The 27688-nt window shown below is 47.7% G+C and overlaps 1 protein-coding gene across 2 annotated transcripts in view; it reads right to left on the reverse strand.

Moving 5' to 3' along the window:
• TUSC3 (tumor suppressor candidate 3) overlaps positions 1 to 27688 on the reverse strand; it is a 1343405-nt gene that overhangs the window by 21618 nt on the left and 1294099 nt on the right. The gene's annotated exons all lie outside the window — the stretch shown is intronic.

The raw sequence follows: 27688 nt of genomic DNA on the forward strand, positions 1-27688 counted from the left end.
TAGGATACACTCTTGGTTTTCATAAAGATCCCCTCATTCTAATGTCAGCTTTTGCGCGCAATAGTTTGGTTTTTGATTTTTTTTCCTTCAGTCTTATGTAAGTTATGGAAATGTGTTACTGCATCCAAATGATTTTGGGCAGTCCCAATAGCCAGGCTAAAGGTAGGCAGATTTAGTTGCAATATGGCTTTCTGTAGAAAAAGTGGTAATGGGGGCGTGGCTTGGAGCGCCATCGATGTGGCTGCTCTTCTAAAGCCATCCGTGGGAAGCCCGCCGCAAAGATAAAAAGATGCAGCATGCCGCGGTCCAGCTGGGTCACTGGTGACACCCAGGACTTTCAGAAAATCCAAGGCACCGCTGACCCAAGAATGAGGGCATAACGCTCACTCAGGAGGCTGCAATTCCATCGGATCTCCCCAGTACCAGACGGCGCCAGAAAATCCAAGATGGTGGGCGCGGTATCCTCCGGAGAACAGAGGCAGTCCTAATGGCTGACACAACAGCCAACGCAAATTAATGCCCTGAAGCCTGCAGGCTGCCTGATCCCAGCAAACGGGGACCCGGGACCGCCGCAGATACGCGGCAGCAACGCCCGACTGGAGCAGCGTGAGAGGCGGCGTGCGCCCCGCCCCCACGAGACGCCGAAAACCGATCCCAGCTCCCGGCGTGGCACTCGGCGGGGACCGCTGCGCCCCTCGAGGTTGGAGGGACCCCCGTGGAACGCACCGGGGTCGCTCGGGGCCCCTGCGGGGTGCGGCTCAGCTGTGGAGACTCGGCGCTGGCACGGGAGCCAGCGCAGACAGAACCCATTCAGGTAGGGCCCACTGGGGGTGAGGGGCCTGACCCAAGCCCCATCAAAGAAGTGCAGTGAGCTCTCTCTGGTGGAAGGAGGGAAAAGTTGGTGCCCTCCATGCCCGCCCCCCCGGGAGGCCCCTAGAGCAAAACATCACCCGGGCCCTGTTGGGACTCGGCCACTTGCCTAGAACCGCTGGAGCACACAAGCCAACATAAAGCCCACAAGCTTGCTTCCTGGGGCGCCCCGGCCCATATCCTGGCTCACCTCTCTCCCCCCGACTAAAGGAGCGGAGGTGTCACCATTCTCTTCTCCCTATCAACAACTGTGGCCTCTCCTCACCCTTCATAAACTGTGGCATGGTCTGAACAGCAGCCGGTGGGGATCCCACTGCAATAATCCATGGAACTGCGGCCTCTGGCCTGGACTCCCACAATACCAAAAACCCTCAGGCTCTACGTAACAGAGGCAAGCAGATCTGCCAGGCAGCAAAACTTTCCACTTAGGCCCTCCTTGCCTGTGGCAGACCACATAGGCTACCGTGGCTGCAGAGTGTGCATCAGAGCCTACAGCTCTGCTCCGGACCCGTGCCCTCCCCCCCCCCACACGGAGGAGGCACTGATCCCGCACTTTCCTGAGGCGGCACATACATCTGTCATCCACTTCCTGGGGCGCCCCGGCCCACTTCCCCCAACCTAAGATCAGAGGGGGACTATTTCATCTCCCTCATCAGCGAGGGGGGGGGTGACTTCCCTCTGCTCATCACCGAACACCGGGAGCCTATAATACACCTATAAGACCACTGCGGTCTGGGCTGAACCTCCACCTTCAGGAGCTCCTCTTCAATGGATTCCAAGACCACCGCGCCCCAACCTAGATCGGCGCCCTCTGAACTGAACTCAACCAACTTCTCAAGCACCTCCTTTTCCCCCCGAACTAGCATCATGTCCAAACAAGCGAAAGCCAGCAAAAATTCGGACTTCGCCACCATGTTTACGGCACCGGACAGAGGAAGAAAACCAGACCTTGCCAAGCTCACCCCACAGAAAACCCAAGAGGAGGGAGATCCCTCGGCCACCAGGGGAGATTTATTAGCTTTCATGGCTGACATTAAGGCTGAATTTAGGTCCAATATGACTGAACTCGCCACCAAACTAGAGCAAACCGACCATAGGGTGACTGAGGTGGAGCAGAGGCTTGGGGAGATCGAGGACCGCTCCCAAGACCAGGCGAACACACTGGGGGAAATTCAACACTCAATTAGAGCCCTACAAGATAAGTGCGAAATCCTAGAATTGAAGCAGGAGGATCTTGAAAACAGGGCCCGCCGCAATAACCTCTGATCCGTGGGATCCCATCCTCTGTCCTGGATAAAAACCTGCCGGAATAAGTGGGGGACCCTACTCTCGCAGCTGGACAAATCCCAGCTACTGCTAGATCGCACCCACAGACTGCGCCCTGGTCGGGGTTGGACTCGGATTTCCCATCAGATGTCATCACCAGGGTCCATTTCTTCACCACCAAAGAGGCCATCTCCGCCATTAGCCGCTCGCGAGATGAACTCTCCTTTCAGGATCACCCCTCCAGATCTACCAAGATCTTTCACTCCTAACTCTCCAGAGGAGAAAAGCGCTCCGGCCCCTGGCACTCTTCCTCCAAGAACATCAGGTGCGGTACAGATGGCTATTTCCAACGGCTCTACAGTTTTCATACAATGGCACACTGTGGAGAATTAGCCATCTTGAAGACGCCAGAAAGATCATGCACCCACCTGCTCCCAAAGAGGCCGTCTCACCAAAACCAAAGGCGGCGGGGGACCTGGAGGTGGCTCCCTCCCCTCAGCCCAGGCAGTCCTCATGGTCTAGGGCATCTCAAAACAACAGGAGGAGGTAAACAGAGGTTGGATCGCACTACAGGAACTTTAGCTGCATACCCCGACTAAGAGTCCAGCTCTCTCCCGCGGCGAACCGTCATTCCCGACCCAGCGGACGACCATTACTATCCAAGGCAGCGGGCTTCACCCACGGCCCATGCCCATTCCAAGGTATGTTCCATCCCTGTGTCCTTGGAATACCGCTTTACTTCTAGTGACTCAATTGGCCCTGTTGGCCACGAGTTCGGCCGCACTCACAATGTCGACCACCCCGCTAGTTAAAGTTATGGCCTCCCGTTGGGGGCCTGTGTTAAAACCCCAAGACAGGACGACACACAGCTAACCCCCACCTACGATGGTGACTAGTCGGTTCTCCTCCAGCCCCTTCCCCCCGGATTCTGTGACGAATGGAACTCTAGCCCAGGAACACCAGTCCCTACACCTTCTCTCGCTCAACGTTAATGGGCTGAACTCCCCCTCCAAGCGCAAGTCGATCTTACATAAACTACAGGATGAGGAAGCTGGGGTGGCAATGCTCCAAGAAACTCACCTCCTTCTGGAAGACTTCGGGCGCCTACGCTCCCGCCTATATCCACGTCAGTTCTTTGCATCGGGAGGCTCTAAGAAGGGGGGCACGGCGATCCTCTTTAGGAAAGACCCAAATCCCCAGGTCCTAGACTCAAAAACCTGCCCAGAGTAAAATGCCTTTTACTGGGAGACCTCTACACCTTTGTCTCAGTATACCCCCTCAACTCGGGGCAAGCAAGCTTCTATGACTCACTGGGTGCCTCCCTCTCTGGCTTTATAGAAGGCCAGACAATAATAGGGGGGGATTTCCCATCAGATGTCATCACCAGGGTCCATTTCTTCACCACCAAAGAGGCCATCTCCGCCATTAGCCGCTCGCGAGATGAACTCTCCTTTCAGGATCACCCCTCCAGATCTACCAAGATCTTTCACTCCTAACTCTCCAGAGGAGAAAAGCGCTCCGGCCCCTGGCACTCTTCCTCCAAGAACATCAGGTGCGGTACAGATGGCTATTTCCAACGGCTCTACAGTTTTCATACAATGGCACACTGTGGAGAATTAGCCATCTTGAAGACGCCAGAAAGATCATGCACCCACCTGCTCCCAAAGAGGCCGTCTCACCAAAACCAAAGGCGGCGGGGGACCTGGAGGTGGCTCCCTCCCCTCAGCCCAGGCAGTCCTCATGGTCTAGGGCATCTCAAAACAACAGGAGGAGGTAAACAGAGGTTGGATCGCACTACAGGAACTTTAGCTGCATACCCCGACTAAGAGTCCAGCTCTCTCCCGCGGCGAACCGTCATTCCCGACCCAGCGGACGACCATTACTATCCAAGGCAGCGGGCTTCACCCACGGCCCATGCCCATTCCAAGGTATGTTCCATCCCTGTGTCCTTGGAATACCGCTTTACTTCTAGTGACTCAATTGGCCCTGTTGGCCACGAGTTCGGCCGCACTCACAATGTCGACCACCCCGCTAGTTAAAGTTATGGCCTCCCGTTGGGGGCCTGTGTTAAAACCCCAAGACAGGACGACACACAGCTAACCCCCACCTACGATGGTGACTAGTCGGTTCTCCTCCAGCCCCTTCCCCCCGAATTCTGTGACGAATGGAACTCTAGCCCAGGAACACCAGTCCCTACACCTTCTCTCGCTCAACGTTAATGGGCTGAACTCCCCCTCCAAGCGCAAGTCGATCTTACATAAACTACAGGATGAGGAAGCTGGGGTGGCAATGCTCCAAGAAACTCACCTCCTTCTGGAAGACTTCGGGCGCCTACGCTCCCGCCTATATCCACGTCAGTTCTTTGCATCGGGAGGCTCTAAGAAGGGGGGCACGGCGATCCTCTTTAGGAAAGACCCAAATCCCCAGGTCCTAGACTCAAAAACCTGCCCAGAGTAAAATGCCTTTTACTGGGAGACCTCTACACCTTTGTCTCAGTATACCCCCTCAACTCGGGGCAAGCAAGCTTCTATGACTCACTGGGTGCCTCCCTCTCTGGCTTTATAGAAGGCCAGACAATAATAGGGGGGGATTTCAATGGAGTGCCGGCCCCACCACAGACAAATACCACCCCTCCACCCCTGGAGATTTCACGCAGGCACTCAGCCTCCTCAGAACCCTGGAAGTAGTAGACTCATGGCGGGTGCTCCACCCCTCTGAGAAGGATTTATCCTTTTTCTCCTATGTGCATCGAACTTTCTCTAGAATTGACCTCCTCTTAACCTCTCCTCAGACTCTCGCCTACGCTAATGAGGTAACCATTGGCCCTAGGATCCTATCCGACCATGCGCCAATAATCCTGGAACTCCGAATCCACGACCCCAAAGCCAACTCCCCACGCAGATGGTCTCTTCACGACCCGATCCTCAATGACATGGCGATAAGAAATGAGATTGCAACCACGATTAAGAACTTCCTCGAGGAGAACCCGGTTACAGACACTTCCCCCGCAAACTGGGATGCAATGAAAGTAGTGATCAGGGGAGCGCTGATAGCACAAGGGGTAGCCTTCCACCTCAATAGGCGACAAGCCCGGCTAGCCCTGGAGGAGGAGCTTCGAACAGCGGATGAAACTCATAAGGAGAAAGAACACAACGAGCCATCTGCACAGCCAGAAAGAAGCTAGAGGCCCACTATGCCGAGCATACCGCGCAACTATTGGCCAAGACCAGGCAATTCTACTATGTTAAGAACAACGAGGCAAATAAGCTACTGGTAGCCAAGCTGGCCAAAGTAAGACGTACCAATACCATCACTGGGCTGCGTGATCCACTGGGTGTGATTCAATATACAGAATTGGAGAAACAACAGATGGCAGTCAAACACCTAACCCAAATAATGACCGCGCCTCCACTGGATCAGTCTAAACAGGAGGAATACTTTCGGGGAGCGGCCTTACCGCGCCTGCTTGACCCAACGAGAGAGAACCTGGAGGCACTGATCAAGGACGAGGAGGTTGACAAAGCCTTCAAATCTCTTAAAACTCGGGCTCCGGGCCCAGATGGGTTCTCCTTAAGATTCTACAAAATATTCAAACCCCAGCAGACTCCCCCTTTGGTGTCGCTCTTCAACTCATTCAGAGAAACAGGATCGGTGACCCCTTCAATGCAGGAGTCTACTACGATCCTTCGACCAAAGCCAGGGAAAGACCCGAGGGACCCAGCCTCATACAGGCCAATCGCCCTGTTGAACATTGATGCTAACTTATATTCTAAGATCCTGGCCAATCGTCTATTGCACATACTTACGGAAATAATTCACCCCGATCAAACGGGCTTCATTGTGAACCGAGCGGCAGGAGACAATATTCGTAGAACCCTGAACCTGGTAGACATCGCCTCCCGGAATTCCCAGGGCCTCACGCTAATGGCCCTAGACGCCATTAAAGCGTTTGACAGGGTTGACTGGTCATTTATGAGACTCACCTAGAGGCCTTCGGCTTTGGCCCAACATTCCAGACAATGGTACTGGCCAACTACAAAACTCCGAAAATCCTCCTGAGGATCAACGGGTCTCTATCAACCCCGAGCCCCATGACCTGTGGGACGAGACAAGGTTGCCTGCTGTCGCCCTTACTCTTCATGCTAACTATGGAACCCTTTTGCCCAGTGAATCAGAAGGAACTAAGTCTTGCTGATGCTCACAGAGGCCAGCTCTTCAGTAAAGCACACCCTGGTGGAAATAGCTAGCTATGGGGATGTCACGGCTTCGCTGTCAACCTTTCCAAATCGGTAGCCTTGGGCATCGGCCTCCCCCGGGAAGAACGAGAGACGCTAGCCAGGATGTGCCCAATCACGTGGAAGAGGCAACACATCCCTTACCTGGGAGTTCACATTACGGCGAACCCAAAAGACACATACCAAGCTAACTTCCCAAGATTGTTCCCGGGAACTGGAAGGGGATCTGAAGCATTGGTCAACACAGGAAATCTCACTGATGGGACGTATTACGCCTGCCAAAATGAACCTGCTCCCGAGATTCCTCTATGCCTGCTCCTCCCTAGCAGTAGCCGTCCCCGCACCAGCCCTTCAGGACCTGCAGAGGAAAATGCTAAAGTTCATATGGAGAGGCAAAAAGGCCAGAATCCTCCATAAAACATTGGTAGGCAGCTCTAGACTGGGTGGGTTGGGGGTCCCCGATCTTAAGGCCTATAGGGCAGCAGCACAACTAGCACACATCCGCGCTTGGCAGACAATCGCAGACCACCCCAGATGGGTGGAACTGGCGCAAGCACAACTCCCGCTCCCCCCTGCGGTTTCTCCCACATATCCAGCCCCCCCTCAGAGAGGGCTGGAAGAGACTCCTGCTGACGACCAAATACACGCTAAGCTCCTGGGACTGGGCTCTAAAACAAAAGGGAATCCCGAGAGGACTAAGCCCCCTATCATCTATCTTCCACAACCCAACCTTTTTGCCCGGGGCGAACCCCCGTAACTTCCAGAACTGGATAGATGGAGGCCTCAAGACCCTGGATCAGCTATACACCGGGAACATATGCAAGGAGGCGTTCCAACTCCAGGAAAGAGACAAGTTTACATATTGTCAGCTGAGTCATTGGTGCTTGCATCCCCAAACCCTCCAGGCAGCCACGCGGCCCCTCACTCCCCTCAAACTAACGCTTAAGGATCTGCCATTCCGAGGCAGGATTTCGACCCTATACAGATGCTTCTTGGGCAACTTCCTAACCTCAAAGACGTGATGCATGACCCAATGGGAGGCAGACTTGGGTCGATATTTCGGAGCGTACCCACTCCTCATCTACCTGTGTCACCAATAAGGAATGAGCGTAGAAGGTCATGCTGCGATGGTACTACCCCCCTCTTAGGCTCCACCACATGAACCCACAGGTGGACTTTTCCTGCTGGTGAGGTGTGCACAACTGGGCTCCTTCTTTCATATGTGGTGGACATGGCCAAAGATCCGGCAATCCTGGGAACGGTGCTTGTCGACTATTGAACAGTTCACTGGAACTGCTCTCCCATTGGATCCCGAACCCGTCCTGCTGGGGGTACCGATCCCCGGGGTCTACCCACGCTCCAGAAACAAAGCAAAACTACTAACCCAATGTCTCTTAGCAGGCAAAACTGTGCTGGCCCGCTTCTGGAAATCTCCGGACGCCCCTGTATGTCGCACTGGTGGGTGAAGCTATGGGACATGTTGATCGCGGAAAAGGTAACCGTGGCAAGGGCGGGAGTCCTTCACCGCTTCCAGAACATCTGAACCCCAGTACTGGAGTATGATCAGCGATTCCCCACCCTAACCTTTAAACCTATCAACACTCGGTGGGCCCTGAGGGACCAAGGGGACTCCTGAGGAGGAGGCACGGCGGGCGGATCTGCAGAGCAAGAGAGCCAGGGGAAGAAGGCCTGGGGCCAAGGGGGTACGAGCTAATGGGGATTGTCAGAAAATGATAAGAGATGTCTCGCAATGCTATTTGTTATTCATCCTGCCTTGGTTTAAAATACACATGTTAAAAAAAAAAGTGGTAATGAGTTGGTAAATTGTTCTAAGGTAATCCTTTCTATTAACTCCTCTAGAGTTGCATTGCCAACCCACAGGGAAACAGTGTTTTTAAATCGTTCCCCTACTTCCAGGATAGTCTCTCCAGGGTTTATTCTGATGGACCTAAGTTATTGTCGATAAAAATTATTGGTTTGGCCTACTCTCTTAAGGAGTCCTTTCTTGATGGATATGAAGGTTGCTCCAAGGCCTTGATTAAGAAACTGGTAAGAGGTCTGTAGCTTACCTTTTAAAGGAGGTCCTAAGTAGCATTTCTTTAAGTTTTCTCTCAAATCCAGTTCATCTAATCGCTCAAAATTCAAAAAGAAATTCCCTAGGTCTTCTCCTTCCTGATAGGGTTGTAATGACCCTTAAGGTTATAGGGGTCTGGCTTGTAATTCAACCAACTTCCTTAGATTTTATTGATGTTGGGTTTCGGCCTGCATCTGATGAGTGACCAGTTGAGCCATGGCGGTTTCAAAATTGGCCATATTTTCAGGAGGAGTGAAGGTTCCTTCTCTTGAGGTCTCGGATTGGGAGAAGAACATGGTTTAAACTTCTTTGTCCGATCAGACAACTGGGAAGGGGATGGGGAAGGTTTGGTAATGAAATAAAAAGGTTCGGGAAAGGATGGGTTTAAGGCACTAGGTCAAATGAATATATGGGTGGGGGTCTTATCTTCAAGACTATTCAGGCCCACTGTTGCATTTGATAATAGGTAGGGTGTCAAATAGCACCTTGGTTTTGAAAAACAAATCATGTTGGCTAACTGGGATTTGATATTGGGAGAATAAAGCCCCCTTAACGAGGAATATTCGACCAGAATCAAGAACTTCAATAATCCTATTCTCCCCTTCTGGCAGCATGACAATTACTAGAATGGGTCCTCAACTTTTATCAATTGAGTCACATCCCACACCTGCCACCATATATAGGGGAGGCATGGCATCACAAGCAGAGACTGACAAAATGGGTACAATTTGTAAAACCTTTATTTAAATGGTTGGGATTGGAAAAAAAAACCAAAATGGGAGTAGTCTCGACCATCAAATAATAAATAACATTCCTAGTGGAGCCTGACAAATCAAAATTGCCTTTGCTAACGAAAACCTAATGCCTCCCCAACTCTGCCATTCACCCGGGAGGGTCGCTGGCGTCCTTGAAACACAATGCAATCTTCACTTGTGGGATCTGGCCTTCTCCACAAGTCTTTCACAGCCTGTCGGAGACAACAACCTCCAATAGGGATGCCTTGGGGTTTTTGGCCCTCTGCTCTCATTCCATGGTCTGTTGCTCTGCTCCAGTAGGTGTGCCTTAGCTCCAGAAGTTCTGCTTGTTCTTGTGTTCTGCCTTGCTCAGAGTGTGTCTTTGGTTTCTCCATTTTATTCGTGTGAGGAGAGCTAATTGGTATCAGGTGTATGCACTTAGGATTAAGTGCCTGACTTTGCCTGACCTGATTAGCGGGACATGGCCAGTACGATGATGCAAGTTAGGGTTGTTATTCTCAGTCATCCTCTTACTCGGCCCAGTGTTTGTGTAAAAAGGGTGGGGGTATTTGGGATCTCGGAGCATCCTAAAATTTGATGGGTTTGATAAACAAAATAAGGGTGAATACCGTGTCTCACCATCGGCTACCTCACCGCCCACTCCCCGAAGACCCCTCACCCAGGTGATCCTCCTGCACTGATCCACCCAAAGGAACTGGATCCAAAAGTGATGGCCGTGTCCTGGCCACCTGGATGACAAGTCCCCAAGGACTAGCGGGTGAGATACCCTGTGGTTTCTCACACCATTCATCATAACATACTTGTAATCTGTATACCATAAACGTGGATACAGAGGAAAATATAAAAACTATCAAAACTGAATGTACATACTGAGGGGCTCATGTTTCTCCCGTCAGTCCCCATTTTCATTTATTTGTATGGCAGAGAGGTGTGGTGGAGTACAACTTGCATTTGTTCCAGCTCCCTTCCTCTCTGCCATGCAAATGCCTGAGCCTTCGCACCTTTGTACCAGCATGCATTTTCATACTGGCACAAATGCTGGGGATCGCTATGGGGCCTTCAGGCTGTATGCATCAGCATAATGCAGGCCGACTCCCTACGGTTCCATTGCACACAGTGCCCTCCATGCTCACACGGCACACATTTACAATTAAACGCTGCATACCAATGGTAGGCAGTGTTTAATTGTAATGGCTGCCTACCACGCACTGTGAGAAACCCAAGGGTATCCTCACACCCACTCCCCTCTTCTTAGGTGGCCAGGGAAATGCCATCACTTTTAGATCTGGAACCTGGTGGTGGAAAAGGTGGTGGAAAATCCAGGGAAGAACACCTGGGTGGAGGGTCCTTGGGGATTGGGAAGAGGATATCACCTGTCGAGACATGGTATCCCCCTTTCCTTATGAAGATCAGCCCAACCCTGCCCTGGCCTTTATGGACTATTGTGACACATCTCCCCACACTTTCAATAATGTAACACACTATGGTACTGGGACGAGGAAGAGGCATGTAAAGGGTTGTAGAGACCAGGTATGTCCATTTAACTATGGTCAGGCATTTGGACCAAATGACCCACACCTGAGGTCATTTACTAATTGTCGTGAGTATGAGAAGGCGAGAAAACCTGAGAAACAAGAGGGACTGGCGCAACCTGCTGGTGGGAAGGAGGAGCTGTGGTGCACTGCGGGAAGGGGACTGGCGCAACCTGGAGGCAGGAGCGCTTGGCGAGGCACAACGGAGAGAGGGAGCAATCTGCAAGATGGCAGGCAAGATCAGAAGGGGTGGCAAGAGGACCAGAAGTGAAGCAGCGTTATGGTGGGCCTGGCCGCTCACCTGCACCAGAGAATGCTTCGCTGCCATGGAGACAAGGCTGGCAACTGCACGCAGAGCCGTGTAACAGGTGGGCGAGGCAGCTCGATCTCCCCAGCAAATGCGCAGCCAACGGCGCATTAAGCAGAGGTTTTGGAATGTTGAAAAGACTGGTGTGCCTGCCAGACACCAGTGGGAAAATGGTGTTCTAGAAGGGGCAGAACGCAATAAGAGTCTGATACATACAACCTTTTTAATACTGAACAAACTGAAAACAGTATTGAATACATTACGAGTGAAAGCAAAATGAAAGTATGTTTGAACACATATTTCTGAATGCCACAACGAGATAAAGTAAACCAAGATAATACTTTGATTGGGCTAAAAGCAACGGGGTGCAGCTGGCGAATACCACACAGCAAGTTCTATGAAATACAAGTGTTGTCAAAGCAAGAAGAGACCCAAGAAGGGTATGAGAAGAGAAATAAGTATCTACAATATAACCAAGTGAATGTTGAACAAGCTAATCACAGAGAAGGATTGAAAGATGATATTTCTGCTGCTAAAAGTACTCTTTCACTATCAAGGGAAAACAGTGGACAATGGTTGAGAAAGGTGATGAAAAGGGGTACTGGTTGCGTTACCTGCGATGGGTGGACTGTGTTGTCTGTTAACTGCGCCTAGACCGAGAGGACTGTATCTAAAAGCCATAGTAAAGGAAAACAGCCAAGAAAGGGTTATTGGTTGTGTGATCTGTAAAGGGTGGACCGTGTGGTCCGTCAACTGCGCCTAGACTGAGAGCCCTACATGGAAAGCAATTGAAAGAAGGAGTCAAGGATGTAAGCCTTGCATTGAGGAGCCAGAGAAAGCACCTGTGACAAGAGGGTTGAGGAGGACCCCAATCCTTTGAGAACTGTTTTTTGAACTACCTTGGACTTGAGGAAGGGAACCAAGTACCATGGACTTGGGGGAAGGGAATACAAAGACTTTGTGGAACTGTCTTGGACTTGGGGAAGGGAACCACAAGTGTTTTGTGGAACTCTGTGAACTCGAAAGGATGGAGCGGAGAGTAAGCTGGGAGCTGGAAGAAGCTCAGAACTGTTTTTTGAACACTATTTCTTTTATTGCTGATATCCCAAAACACTGTTCAGCTTTAGTTGTGAGGGCAAGTATAGGTTGTGTACACAGACAGATTTTTATGTTTTACTCTTTGACGCACATGGTCCTTAGTTTTTGAGGTAGGGAAATGCCAGCTTAGTTTAGGGAAAGTTAGGCCTCCATCCATTCTGACATTTAAGTTAATAAAGCCAGTTTGTTTTAACTTTGAATCTGTTGTCTGTGTCTTGCTTCATGATGCCTTCACAGTGCGCATGGTAGGCAATGTTTACTCATTTGAACAGCAGAGTACAAATGTGCAAGGTAAAAGTTGGCGTACCATATTTACACTGCCTTTTGCCCTGCACATTTGTACTCTGCCGTACAAGTGATGAAAATTTGGAAGTAGAGACTTGGCTAAGCCCGAGTTGAAATGTACCAGGTTGCCGCAGTCAAATTGTGAATCTGAGCAAAATGAGCTCCTAAATGCTGACAGTACAAAAACTAATCGTGCACGCATTAAGCAGAGCGTATGAAGCCTGAATGTGCATGCAATATGCTTAAAGTATTGCAAGACTGAGTTAAGTGAGTAGATTGATGAGAAAGAGACAACTCAGTCTAATAGGAATAGTCACTGGGACAAGATCCCCTCCCTGACTGTGCAGACATGCAACGGGGTGATAAAGGGGGGGCGGGTACATGCCTGAACAAATGAATGATAGGTCTAGGGGTGACATCAGGAAGATCCCCTGCTCACATCACTTAGACCCCATCCTAAGGCAGGGTACCAACATATGCGGCCAATTGTGGACACTATCCCTTATGACCTGTAGGAGCTGAAACACTATAGAGTCAATGATAGAATGGGTCTCATTATAAGTTTGCTGGTCTGGGAACTACAGTACCGGTAAGCATGCCAGTACCGTAGTTCCCGGACCGGCAAACTACAAGCTCTGCTCGCGGGTGCCTGGCGGCTGTAATGGCACCCGCGAGCAGAGCATTTCGAAAGCACAGGGACCGTTGATAACGGTGCCTGTGCCTCTGGCTTTCCCATTCCCATTGAGCCCGATGGGGCTCAATGGGAATGGTGAAGAATTTTTTCTGGCGCCCAGGAATGGGCAAATATGGGGTCTGGCAAGGCTGTAATGACTCGGTAATTGCCCATTTCTGGGCACCGGAAAAAAATGTATACCGGTGGCAGTCGTGCCTGTTTTACAGGCAGGGCTACCGCCAGGGTTGTAATGACCCCCAATGACTTTTACATACCCAGAGGAAAGCATGTCATGTAGTCGTAAATGAGAGAAATGTGTAAACCCTGCCCCTTTCAGAGACCTGAACTCCACGAGCCAAAGAAAGAAAATTATGTTGCAAAGGAAATTCACTCCTGAGTTGACAGCTGATGCCTGCTGTAGTCCTTAAAATGGAGCCGAAACCCAGTGGAGGGGTTGCAGGCCTAGATAGACTCGCAATTTCAGTCAAGCAGTATGTGAGTTTTGAGTTTGACAGGGTGGATGTTTGTGCAGGTTGGAGAGCCAAGGAGGAGATTGGTAGAAGAATGGAGAGAGCAAGAAATTGTTGACCAAGGAGAGACGTTTCAGCACAAGTAGAGAGTGGAGGAGGTTGGAGATGAGAGGGGGGACAGGTAATCTCAAGGACCCTGGGTGAATGCAGACAGAGATTGGTTGGCATCATCTGAAGGTCATTGGGTTAAAGCAGAAGGATATTGGTTGAAGTAATTTGGAGGAGGTTGCGTAACAACAGAAAGAAGTCAAGTGGAGTCCTCAGGAGGAGTTGGGGTTGAGACAGAATGAGGTTGGTTGGAATCACCTGAAGGAAGTTCGGTTTTGGAAGGATGTTGGCTGAAGTATTCAGTAGAAGATTGAAAATAACATCAACAGAAAATACAGAATGCTAGCAAGTGTTTAGCTAGAAGTCAGGAATATATAAGAGGGCACACTTGGCCCAAGGTAGGCCGTAGCGTTAAAGCCTGATCCAAATGTGTCAAGCTCATGGTGTATGAAGAAAAGAACGAGTATGTGACACAGAACCTTGAAGGAACAGGATCAAGACAGGGGACAAAAGCAGAGATATTGTTAAGGGGGGGTAGGAGTTAGGAGCATGAGGAAGGTGACAGAGACCCTCTTAAATTCAACTTGATTCAGCCAAAGGGAGACACACATCGATTCCACACTAGAAACAGGAGGACAAGCAAAGAGAAGTGCAGAAATATTTTACACCCAGAACTGAGAATTAAGGAGAAAAGACCCACAGAGGAACAGTGAAAGAGTGTGGTGGAATGTTTTAAACACAACACAGAGGGTGTAGAAAAGAAGATGTAGAGAAGAACAATGAAGGATGGTTTGTGGAACCCCCTAATACACAGAACTGAGATTTTGGAATAAGAGATCCAAAGTAGCAAAGAGAGGAATAGTAAAGGAAAACATGTAAGCCAGAGATCAGAGCTTAGGAAGATCCCTTGGGAATAGGTCTGCCAAAGGGTGTCAAAATTGTGGCCGTCTCTCTGTGGCCCAGAGGGACTCTAGTCTACGGGAAGACACTTTTCACTTTGATTTGGTTTACAATACACTCCTCATTTGTTGTTTTTTGTAATCCCACTGGCATAGTGGGGGACTGTCACGCTCACCTGGTATCAACGGGGACGCCACCCAGCTGCGGGGACTCTGGTGCCCTTCTCAGCCGCTCCCTGGTATAATCAGCGGGGAGGTTCTGCCTGGAAAACAGGTGGGCAATGTTCAAGACTGGGCAACTGGGGTAAGAGCCTCCCAACACCCTGTATGCCCGCAGCCCCTCCCCGGACCTTTCCTCACCTTGTAATGGGTTTTGGCGTGCTCTCCGTCCTGGTTTCTTGGCATGGGCGCTTTGTCCTTTGTGGGCGAGTGCGATCTAGGTACTTCACTGATGCTGCCCTTTAGAGTCTTTCAGGTATGTCTTGTTACTGTTATACTGTAAGCCTTTCTTGGATTCAATAATGTCTTTTCTCTCTCCTTAGGTGTGCGGAAGTTCGCTGTGGAACGTTGGCTGAATTTGGACTCACCGGCAGGTGATGGTGTTTCGAGAGCGCCTTGATGCGGTAAGTAGGCACTATGCGCAGCGCTATGATGCCTTGCCTTTGCTAACCTGTTGTCTTTTGTTCCCGTAGGTTGCGGTGCTCACCCTGAGCAAGACGTCCCAAGGCGGTGCTGGTCGATGGGCGACTTGAGACGTAAGCTGCCGGCACAATTGTAAATATCTAATGTCTTGTTTCTCTCCTTTTGTAGATCCGACGGTCCGGGAGGCTCGCTGACCTTGGATGCTGTTTGCAGGAGCAGAGGGCAGCTAGCGGTGGAATCACAGGTAAGCTGCTGCTAATAACAATGTCCCATTTGTTTTTTCAGGTGCTGTTCTTCTGAGGTTTGCAGATGCTTCTGAACACGATGAGCGTCACGTTGCAGGATTGCAAAGTAACACGAAGCATGTTCTCCAAGTCGAGTGTGGTTTAAATAGCATCAAGAAAGTAGTCCAGGTAAAATAGTCCCTAGGCTACCACACCCAAAACACTATACCGCATGGCTTGGTTCCAAGAAGCCAAGCTATGTGGATGCCTCCATGTTGACTGGCATTGAAATAAAGTAGTTCCCAAGCACAAGTCTTCATTAAGTATGAGCCTGGCGCCAAAGGCGCCAGGACTGGCCCCAAGAGGGCCTAGGCAAAGGATGCCTAAGCTTGTTGGGGGTCCGAGCCGAGACCCCTCCTGGCCCATGGGCCTGCCGGGGGGTTTCAGGAAGTGGGTCGTGACAGGGACCTCTCATCCCACGCAATGCAGTGCCCCACCATCACATGTACCGGCAGGGGGCCCTCTCCCTCGGACTTAAAAAAAAATGATTATTTTTAAAGTCATTGACTTCATAAAGAAATTATTACCGTTTTGTACGGAACTCATTTCTTTATGAAGGCAGAGTGTGCAAGGGCTCCCCCAACCCAATTACATTGGATCCTCAAAGCCATAGGGTGTAGGGGGGAGCCGTATTACTTCAAAAATATTTTTTTTGTTTTTGAAGTCCCTCTGCCTTTATAAAGAAATTATTTCAATATGAAATTGTAATGGAAATAATTTCGTTATACTCCTAGCACTACTCTTCCTAGTCCCAGTACTTATGTATGAGGCACGTTGCCTGTATGGTGAAAGAGTGCACACTTAAATGTATGGATGACTGGGTGTGTATATGGTGAATGTTGTGTGTGCTTGTGTACAGGGGCACAACAAAACCTACATTTCGGGGGCTAACCTTTCAAATGTTGGGAGAGGCGCTAACTTCACGGGTGGTGGGGAGGGGTAAACTTATTTGTGGGAGGCATCTAAAATCTTTACTTTAATGAGATTATTCTAGTGCAGCTTCAATGTTACAAGCAGTTAACTCTCTCCTTGAAGTCTCCTATTCCCTCTCTACCCTTCCAATCATTCAACTGGCATGCAAGTACTAGAACCACATCGCGATTTTAATTGCCTAGAAAATGTGGCATTTGAATGCAGATACTAGCGGTGAAATGATTTATGTTGGTAATTGCTGGGCCCTTATTAACAGCAAAATCCAGGTGCCGTTTAACATCTGTGTCCTGTTCTGTCCAGCAACTGCTCTAAAGGTCAGCCAGGTCGAGTCAACATAGCCCAAAATGTCAGGGTGGCGGGGGGACTGCTGAAGCCCAGTCAACTCAAGGGTGTTGTGTCACTACTTGTGTTTAATGCCTTGATTACTCCTAGCCCTATTCTTCCGCGTCCCAGTACTTCTGTATGAGGCAGTACTTGTGTACTCTGCCTCATACACAATTACTGGGATGAGGTAGAGGTACATGGAGGTAATGCCTGACTTAGCTACCTGTAATCTGTATTACTCCTAGTCCCACTCTTCCTCATCCCAGTACTTACCTGTGAGGCAAGGAGCCTTATACGTAAGCTCTGGGACAAGGAAGAGGGACATGGAGGTAATTCCTGGCCAAGGAGCTGATTTTGGGGGTAGGGGTTGGGAGGGAAAGGGTATGTGTGGGGGGGGATTGCGATAAATCATAAACGTTGTCCATGTCCAGGCTAAGCAGGCTAACTAGACAGTCTTGTCTGTTTTTGTGTTGAGCCTGTTTCAACGATCTGCGTATAATGTGGGCTGGGTATCCTCTTTGTTTTAGTCTTATACTTAGCTGCTTGCTGTTGGTTTTGTAATCGTCTTTAGTTGTACTATTGCGCCTAATTTTCAAAAATTGTCCGATTAACGGAATTAATCCAAGCAATATGGCCAGAAAATGAATGGGCCGGTTAAAAACATCCAAACTTTGCTTTAGATCTCTAAAGATGGCGGAGAGATCGATAAAACACGTGACCCGATGACGTCATTACGTTACAAACAAAAAGACGCTTGTCACGTGATCCCGCAATCTCCTCGTTTGGACGAGAAAGACACAGAGAAAATGCCGGGAGCTACAGAGGCGTAGAACAAAGTAAGTCAGACTTACCTTTGGAAATATGAAGCTCCTTTTTAAAAATACAATGACACCAACCCCCAGCAATAATTATGTTCCATTTGAAGACACAAACCCTGAGCGAGTGAAAGGAAACCCGCATGACAACAATGCAACACCAATAACGTAAGCGAAAGAATTGATAAACGCGACAGGCGTCGTGTGTTTTTACCCTCCCGCTCTGTAAACAAGGTAAAAGATACATTTATCAAGAAGTAGACACTGATAAAGAGTAAATAGAATAATGCCAAGATTCTAAACAATTGACTTTGTATTTTTTGTGTCATGTTCAAATAGGAAATTATAATATGGACGTAAAAGACTGAAGATATAAGTGTGTAACCTCACCCACTTTTTGACCCACTACGCAGACAAACACGCTTAAAAAGGAAGAAATATAAGGTTAGTGACGAATTCACCATACATTAGACAGGAACTGCCCTTCCTCTAATTTTAACCGTTTTAGTAACCAAAAAATATTTTTGATTTTTACAGTTGTATTCACTTAAAAACAAGATGGAAATTAAACAGTTGATTGTGGCATGAATGTATGCACAAGAAAAGAAAACGTCCCGAAGACGGGTCCACAACACTACGTGACTGGACTGGAAATCATCTGAACACGTGGTGTGATTAAGTGGACCTAGAAACACCAATATGTGTTGACACATGAAAGGACAATACTCCATCCTTGTTCTCAAGTAGTTTAGGGGCTTAAAACTCAATACCTGCCCCCACTATCCAATACTAACCTCATGAATCCCCTCCCTAAAAAGGTCTGAGGAAAAGGTGGTGTTGAGAAAAATGTGTTGCTTTAACCTACTTTACATGGGCGCATAATAGTGAATGCTTTTTACTGTTTTTTTTTACTATGAATTGTTTTTTTTTACAAAATAATTAAAATATGTATTCTGATCATGGCATAAGGTGCAGTTAAAGCTCCTTTACTCTTGCCTTATTGTATGGTATGAATGTGGTCAGACCGGTGTAGGTGCAAGGGAGGGTAGCTAGTGTTGAACCCCTACAGATATCCGACTGCACAAGCGTGACAATCTAAGCTGGCCCAGAGTGTGGCGTGACCCGTGATTTGTTGCCAAGTTGGGGGGCCCCCACAGCATGGCTCGCAGGGGGGCCCCCACATTTTGTGTTACGCCACTGCCGCCCATGCGTGTTACCCTACAAAACAACTGCATATGCTTTGGCTTTGTAGTCAATTTCTTTCAGCAAGTCTGCTGTATAATGCTTTAGGCCCTCATTAAGAGTTTGCTGGTAGACGGTAAAAATGCTGGTCATAACATTTACTGGCACTTTTACTGGACCGGCCAACTACAACTTTGCCGGAAGGGGTGACGGATTTACCTCCAGGTAGGAACTGGAGGTAAGTCTGACCCCTACCGGCAAAGAAAGGCCTATATTACTGGCACAGTAATACAGTTGCTGCTAATTGCAGCAAAATCCCCCCATGGAACTAAAGTGAAAGACTGGGTCTTTGTCCAGCAACACTAACTTACACTTCAACCACTCGTCTGACCCTGGAGGTTAGCCACCTCCCGCACTTGTGATTCTGTACACTCCAGTCATTATTCTCTGTAGTAATGAGTGTTCCTCAGTGTCCTGTATGTAATACCTTTGTTGTAATGTTGACCATTCTGTAACACGGTCTGTATGCCTTGCCACTTTTTTCCTGTAACCGTACCTGTAACGATTCAACTATGCTCAAAGCGCCCAGATACCTCAGGGTTAGGTGCGCTCTACAAATAATATAATAAACTAAACTATAGAGTCCTGGAAATGGGGACTTACCGTGAATACTGGCACTTGTAATCTACTGGTACTACCGGCAAACAAGTGCTGGTAACTGTATTACGGTTTGCCGTTATTACTGCTGAGATACTGGCAAACCGGTAATGAGGACCACAGTCTCTCCTAGTACAGTGTGCGGCATGCCCCTTCAGCAGCATGATCGTGTGTATTGTGCAAGCGGGTAGTCTAGGCCGGCCCAGAGTGTGACGCAACCAGTGAATTTTTTGCCGAGCTTGGGGGAGTGAGCCTCAGCATGGGCGGCGGGGGGATTCTGCAAATGTTGTCCGCCTGTGTTAAATTTTGCAAATAAAGATAGTTTGAACTGCATTTCCGTCTTGGCTTAATCATTGAACCCATTCACCTTGATGACACCAACCATATGCAAGGTGGTATCTAGAATCTCCTCAAATATAAGTGCATGCAAACGAATTCTATATCACACATAAATTAGATATTTTTTGAAAACATGAACAACTTAACATAACAGAATTCTACACTCGACGCGTAATAATGGTACAATTATTTGCATATTGTTTGCATTACAGTTTAAAACGGGAAAACATACTGCGATACTGGTAAAAGCCTATGTGCACCGTTGTGTCAAATATAACCTTCTAAATTATGTTTTATGCATAAAAAAGTGGACCCATCATATCAGAATTAATCCAGACACAATCTTTTTTTTTCTCTCCAAACAATCTGGACTGAAATCACGAAGAGCAAGTACATCATCAATTATTCTCCAGACCCGACGGCAAACAATTCCAACCTGACTGTAAAAGATAAGGTGACTTGGTTCATACATTTTAAATTACTCTACCGTTCAGGTCCCTTGTCTAATTATTTTCCTAACACAGAAAGCTAACAGTAATTAGAGGCTCTGCCTAAAATAGTTGCTTTGGCTTCTAATTCAAAGGAAGTAAACTACAGGGAAACTAGGACCAAACACTGATTGACACAATGCCAGCAATAACCCATGACCTTTGTCTACGAAGATGAATGTGTAAATCTGAGAAATATAGCTCTATGTTTCATACACCCTAAATGTAAAGTGATTATGGATTAACTCAGAATATCTACAGCCGCATAACTTGTTAGGCGAGAAAGCACCAGTCAACAACGTGCACAAAAGGTCCTTTCTATCTTTGGTTCTCTCTTTCACGGACCGTGTGCCTCCAAAAAAGGTTATCAACAATGTACATGAAAACAACACACGTAAACAGAACGAATACAACAATTATACATATTAGCCCGTAATAATCAACTTAACACATCTTTCTGAAACTTTATCAAATAATGTACAAAGGTTGAATATTTAAGTGAAAAAGTTTGCGATCTGGTATTTATTTCCTAGGTGGCACTATAGCGCCGCCTGTGGTGGTGAAATGAAGGCGCGATGGGAGATGCAGCAGATAATACAGAATCCGGCCGCTCTGCCAAACCATGGCACACAATCTAATGGTCATGTGTGGGCGTTCTGAATCTGTGATAGCTAGCATGCCATCAGAGATTCTTCCCATGACTACATGCAAAAAGGAGACCGGTCTGAGTCTGAAAAAGTCCCCCTCACTGACACGTTCTGCTCCTGAACCCTGTGCAATCACTCTTTGCAATTCGAACCCAGAAGAATGTGGCATTGTCTGGCATGCATTGTGCATTCAGTTGCTGTTATTAACGATCCTGGGATCCCATGAGATAAAATGCGAGCATGCAGCTTCATCCTACCACACGGTCTTCAATGTGCTAGAATTTTAAGTACACGTGTCAATCGTTCTGTGAACAGATCGTGCATGCTTTCCAAGGTCATCATTTGAGGGCAGGTTACACTGACATTACATGCATTGCCTGACTTTATTAACAGCCTTGTAATATGTTCATGTAATATGTTCATGTATTGCGAGATCGAACTTGTGCTGTTATGCAATGGAAATAAATACACATGTGTACTCGTGGATACACATATACACGTATATACACACACATACATATATATTATTGTTTAAAATTATTGTTGATTTGTAAGATACCATGCTGTTGGGTCCTTAACTGGGGTTTGTGGGTAGACGCACAAGAAACAAGGGAAGGAATTTAAAATTAAGACCATTCGCAGTCCTTGATAAATTACAGATCAGTTAAGTGCTGCGGGTGAAGAGGGGGTGTTGAGGCAGGGACCATGGTTGGGCCTTAATCTGGCACGTACCAGTTATTGGCTTTGGATAAGTAATGAGTTTAGGCGTGCCCTGGTTCTAAGTTGTTTACGGCAGAGCATGGATGTTTGTTCGGGGGACAATGTTGTGGACCTCATGGTGGTCTTGCTGGGCTTAGTATTAAACGTGTTTGGAGCAGTGAAAATATTTGGTGTCTTCGGCACACTAGCAGCCAAGACTCCCCAAAGGTGGGGACAGCCTTGAGATGTAGAGTACTTGAGAAAACTGCTGCATTTTCAATAAAGGTTTGCTTGAACAAGTGAGTTTTCATTTGACTTCAGAAGCTAACATGGTTTTCTATGTGTCTAAGGGTGGGAGGAAGCTTATTCCAAAGGGTGGCATCGGAGCTGCCGGAAGGACCTGCTGTCCATTCTCTTTCTTCCTGCCAGCCTCAATAAGATGCTTGCTTCTGGCAGATGCAAGGGCCCTTAGAGGGTAAAATGTTTTGATGGTATTGTTTAGATAAGTGAAAGCTATCTCCAAGTAAACCCACATTACGAAAAACAGTGCTCCACTGGGAACCGATAGAGATTTACAAACCGAAGGGATGTGGTCCCTAGGTTTTTCTGACCTAGGATTAGTCTGGCCACTTTGCTGAGGTGGTGTTGACAGAGGCAGCTTTTAGGGAAGCCAAGGTATAATCTGCTAAAGTAGTTACACCTCAACAGTACCAAAGCTCTCTCTATTTCTACCTATTCGTAGTGTGTGATATAGAGGATAGAATGCAGGACCATTGGGCCAGTTGATTTTCCCATTCTTTTTCACATTTACCATATCAAAGGCAGTCACGCAGGTCAAGGAGAAAAGGAATAGCTTGGATGTTGCCATTTAGTGATTGAAAATCCTCCTTCTTGAAAACACAGCAAATTATTAACAACTGTAGGGTCTGAACCCTTATTGCTGTTCATTTAGTAGTTGTCCAGCTTCAGTGTATTCAATTATGGCTGTGCTTTGCTGTGCTGCTTTGTGGGAAGGGAATGCTGGTCTTAACATTGAAAGTGTTGGGATGAACTTACATAGTGTCGGAAGCAGCCTCAATTCTTGCTCCTTATGTGTGGAGGTGCGGCTTGACACGTTTCCTGACGTACGGTGGGGCTTTCCTTTGATGGATTGCTAGAGCTTGCTGCAAGCGCAGTGTGCTGAAAGCGGCGAGTTTCAATTTCTTTGCTCCTGGTTTCACCGCAGCCATCGAGAGGGAGTACGGATTGGAGTTGGAGAGGTGGTGGGCAGGTGGGGCTCCATCACCATATTGTAAAAAGCGTTAATCGACAATGTAATGCCGACATAACTTTACCTGCCTCCCCTTATTTGAGAGGCACTGCGTGTGCGTGCTGTGAGCCAGAGAGCTTCTTGCGACAGCGCGGTTCAGATTTTGCACCTGAGCCTGCCTGGGGACACAGCACAGCCTGCTACGGCCCTGTGGCTTGGCTCTTGAAGCAGCCCTTTTTCTCTCTACTGAGGGGAGCCACTCTAAAAGGTGGCTGAGAGTGAACAGACCCCCCTCTGGTATTGGGCATTGTGGTGATGTCTGGAGTCACTTGCATACTTTAATATAGGTCCTTCAGTTTGTCTAAAGTAAGCTCCGACTTCATAAGTCTGTATGCTACAATTGAAAATGGTGTGTAGACAAAAAGTGAAAGACCATCAGATCTGCCTACATGCTCATATCCTTTGAGAAATAGAGTAAACTGCTATATGGCAGCAGAAAGGAGAAGCCAAACTTTACCTAAAGTGCATCGAACAAAAGCTTTGTGGGCTTAGCCTCCTGTTGCTCTCAAAACCTTTACGATAGCCTCCTGCCCTCTGATAGGCGGGCAGCAAACAAGAACACAAAGGCAAGCGCAAGACAATGGATATTCGCGACCTGCAGCAAAATCGAGCAGAAGTTAGTAGAAAGCCTCTGGATACAAAATTGCAGGACCCGGAAAAGATTACCGACTTCTTCCCAGTACTCGCATCAGCTCGAATTTCAGGCAGAGCGTCTCTGATGAGCCCTTCTGCACCTATTAGCAATATTGACAACAAAAATGAATTGCTGAATATGTGCCTGAACTTGTGACGGGTATCACTAGCAGGGCCTTTGACTGAGGAAGAGGTTTTGGCTTCTTTACCTCCCACAAACTTATCAACAACACCGGACCTAGAGCGCATTGTAAACATCAAATGTGTTGTTGAGCTAAGCGCCAATTCTGACTCATCGGGCAAAAACTCCCATGAAAAAGACGGACTAAATAACTCAGATTACGCTCCCACGCTGAACACCATTGCAGCGACTATAGATGGCATTTTCGGACTCTGCTCTACCCTGGTGTATTGCTCGCCCAGAGTGCACGGACAGTCATTAATCACCAGTGCAATTACGGAGCCAATACTTTAAACGCAGGTAGACGCAATAACTTGCAACCACACACACTCTTAGAAAATAATGAACACTTATACGGCTATTTATTCAAAGCTTGGAAGCAACAAGTGATAACATAGAAATAAATCACAGGAGAGTTCAAAAGAAAATACATCACCATGGGCGTAACTGGATCCCTCATCTCGCCAGAAGCGGCTGGAAGACCCCAATGACAGCCAGGCCGAGAGCACAACAGCCCACAGGTATGCCGGACGAAAGCGTCCTCCCTCCGGCTGAGGTCTCACCTGAACACTAAGGGGTTCTGCATATATGCACTCCTCAAAAAGGGGTGGCAATTTCTCGAACCTTCTGGCAACGCACTTGCGCATTGATGAGCAGCCGCTGGTTGCCAGCTGGGTCAACCGACAGTAACCTCAAGGAGTAAAGTGCTTCCCTCCTCTAAAAACAAGCACCACAGAAAACAGTCCCGTAACTCATAACAAGACATAACAAAGCTAGCTTTCTCAGCAGAAATGTCCTTGACGGCATACCAGGTTTGGAAAGCACGTTTTCTTCAGCATCGCGAATCTAGCTCTCAGCAAAATGAGTACAGCTTTTTACTGCGGCATGAAGTAAATATCCACCATGGCTCTGAGTGCTCCCAGAATACACTGCGCACCAGCGCCATGTTTTAGCTCAAGCATAACACCTGGCCAATGAGCAAAGAGCTATAAAAAGTAAGTTGGCCAGGGTGGACGTTATTCTGTCCAACAGTACCACGTGTGATGAGCAGGGGTTGGCGTGAACGGAAGGGTGGCTGAACTGGTGGAGGAGGAGGCAATCTTTAAGGACTCGAACATGTTAAACACACCACCAATATTCCCCACGCACACCTTGTCTACAGAGCACAGCAATTGCACAAGGGTAATAGAAGAGACAATCGACTCTGTAACAGCAACTTCACTGGCACACTATGTTCTGGTCAAGCAACCCTGCAAAAGCAGTAAAAGGAAAAACAAGGCGAAGGCACAAGCAGCTAAAATAATGAATGTGCCCGCCAGGCCACCAAGGAACGTGGGGGCACTTGCAGTGATAGAAAATAGGCTAAAAACAACAGTTCTCCTAAACAAGGAGGTAGCTAACACTTCGAGGAAATGTCTCAAGTCAAAGGACCGTCTACAACAACATAGCACTCTGGACAAATGGCTCCAATACCCTGAGGTGGACATAGCCCCCTATTCTGAGCGCAAATGTGCTGAAATCCTACAAGGACACTCACCTGGGCAGCAGGACAAAACAGATGTTGGAGTGCAATGTGGGAAACCCATTCTTTATCAACACATGGGGCTTATAAAGGGATGGCTGATGTTGAGGTACCTGGAAAAGGTATTAATGAACATCACACAAATAAGTTCGCTCAGTTATGGGATGTTAGGAGGCCTCAAGCTGAGAAACATAAGGCCAACACAAGGAACAAAGACAATAGGCATCTTGAAAATCCCACTAACATCTCTTTGTCCTTTTCTCGCATCATCTGAATTGAGGAAATTACCCCCACAGAATTTTCTCCCTACCTGAATAGAAGGAATCTGATCCTTTTTCAGCAACTCAGGGAGCTTCATATTATGTCAAAACAAGACATTGAATCTGTGAATTTTCCTCCATATTTCAGTCAGACCAACTGGCCGGTTACTACCCTCATGAGCAGAATGATGGTAGAAAAATTAATCTTATTTGCCAAGGACTTTTATGACATGGGTTTTGTGATTCAAGTCCAACAGGGTACAGCCGATGAGAAAGGACGTGATCTGGTTACTCGCAGCAAGGAAGGCAAGGGTAAAAAGTTACCTAACAAATCCCAGCGGCCTGAAAGAAATTAGGCCAAATTAGCAAAACCAGTACAAAGGTTGTTTACAAAAGCCGAAAGAAGTTCAATGGACCATGGGATGAGAGGGGAACTATTGACCAGCAGAAAACGCTGCTGTAGGCCAGGTCCTGTCATGGAACACGCAGGGTTTTAGATCTTTCACATCGCAGCCTGCAGGATATGATGCTTTGGTGAAAGCAGACATATTTCTCCTGCAGTGGACATGGCTCACGACAACCTTATCTTTGGACGATTACAGAATCAGCAACTAAGGCATGAATGGGGAGGCCAAGGGGAGGTCTCTGCATAGGCCTCAGCTAAAGATGCGTGGCATCAAATTACATCCTTAACACGACTAATGACAACTGTCTAGTGGTAGAAATTAAGAACATTGCACTAAAAAATTACTATTTTCATACTACATTTGTATGGCCCTCCTGAGGGTATCTTGACAGACTCTGCAGACCTGGGTGGTGGACTTTCCGACCTATTGGAGGTTAAAAAAAACAGTGTATATATGATGGTCGCTGGGGACTTAAGCGCTCAGTGTACCTCCTTGGAAGAAGACTGTTGCTCAGATTTCGCTGGTGGTCAGGCAGAAGAATCTGGTATAGGTCCCTCTGAACACGCCCGTCTATTATTAAAAAGGAGAATGAAATGGATGGAAGCACTCTTAGATCTTAATCTTGTCCCTCTGATTCCGAGTGGGAGCCTAAATTCGATGGAGGTCTCTACCTGGTCAAATGGTTGTAGCTCGTACTGCTTGGACTGCATCTTTGTAATGGATAAACTATGTGCCATTATACAAAATATGAAATTTTGCACACTCCACTAAGTGATCATGCCATGTTCAAAGTTATGTACCAAAAGGAGGTACAGAAACCCCAAAACACAGCCTTGGCAAGGTGGCAGTAATTGTCCAAGGCAGCCGAATTGTATGGTCTGAGGCGAATGTAAAAAGGGTTAATTTATATATTAGCACAATGTTGTGCTCTCCTGAAGAATTTCGTAAACAGTGCAAGGGGGACTTGCACGAGGCATACGAAGCAATCAGGGCATCATTACATGTTTTATCTAAGATTAAGGCACAAGATAAGAGTTATTTCACACTTTTTGATTATAGAATACATATAGAAAAGTATGCAAAGCGCAAAAGGGTGGCTGCAATCAAGAAATATAAGACATTGACTTCAAGGGAACAAAAAAAATAAAAATAGGTTCTACCATTACCAAACACAAGAACTGGTTGCACAGCCAGAAAATGAGCAAATTGGAAAACACTATATGGCCTGATGAGAACAAATGACTTGCGCAAGTTCTGGTACCTGTATCGTACCTACATCTCTACGATCCCCCGGTACGAGCTATGTGGCATTGCGGAAGCAGAGTGGCTTCGCCATATACAAAGCTTATACTGGGACGAGGAGATAGCCCAAAAGGCTGATTTGTTCCATGAGCAGGGCAGATTGACTTTGAATATTGATGTCTCTGACATATCAGACATAAGAACTAAGCTTAAGCCTTCAAGAGACCCTGGCTGATACGGTTCGGCTAACAGTCTTAAAACCTAATGCACAATTCTAGCCAAGTGTTTTATTTGACAGGTACACTAATATTGGTACTTGGGGTGTTAATCTCTGCAGTTGGCTTAGCTCTATCCTGATCCCGGTCCATAAGAGGGCAACACACACCGATCTATGCAAGTCTAGATTGCTTGCAATGTTGGATTCCAGTAGCAACATTTTTGAAACATTATTACTGCACCTATTGGAAAAGTGGTCCAATGAAAATAAGGTACTGCGACTCCAACAGCTGGGATTCAGGAAGGGCCACATGACCATACAATGTGGGCATGATG

This window comes from Ambystoma mexicanum, chromosome 6q, assembly GCF_040938575.1.
Source record: "Ambystoma mexicanum isolate Mex_15411 chromosome 6q, UKY_AmexF1_1, whole genome shotgun sequence".
Lineage (NCBI taxonomy): Eukaryota > Metazoa > Chordata > Amphibia > Caudata > Ambystomatidae > Ambystoma > Ambystoma mexicanum.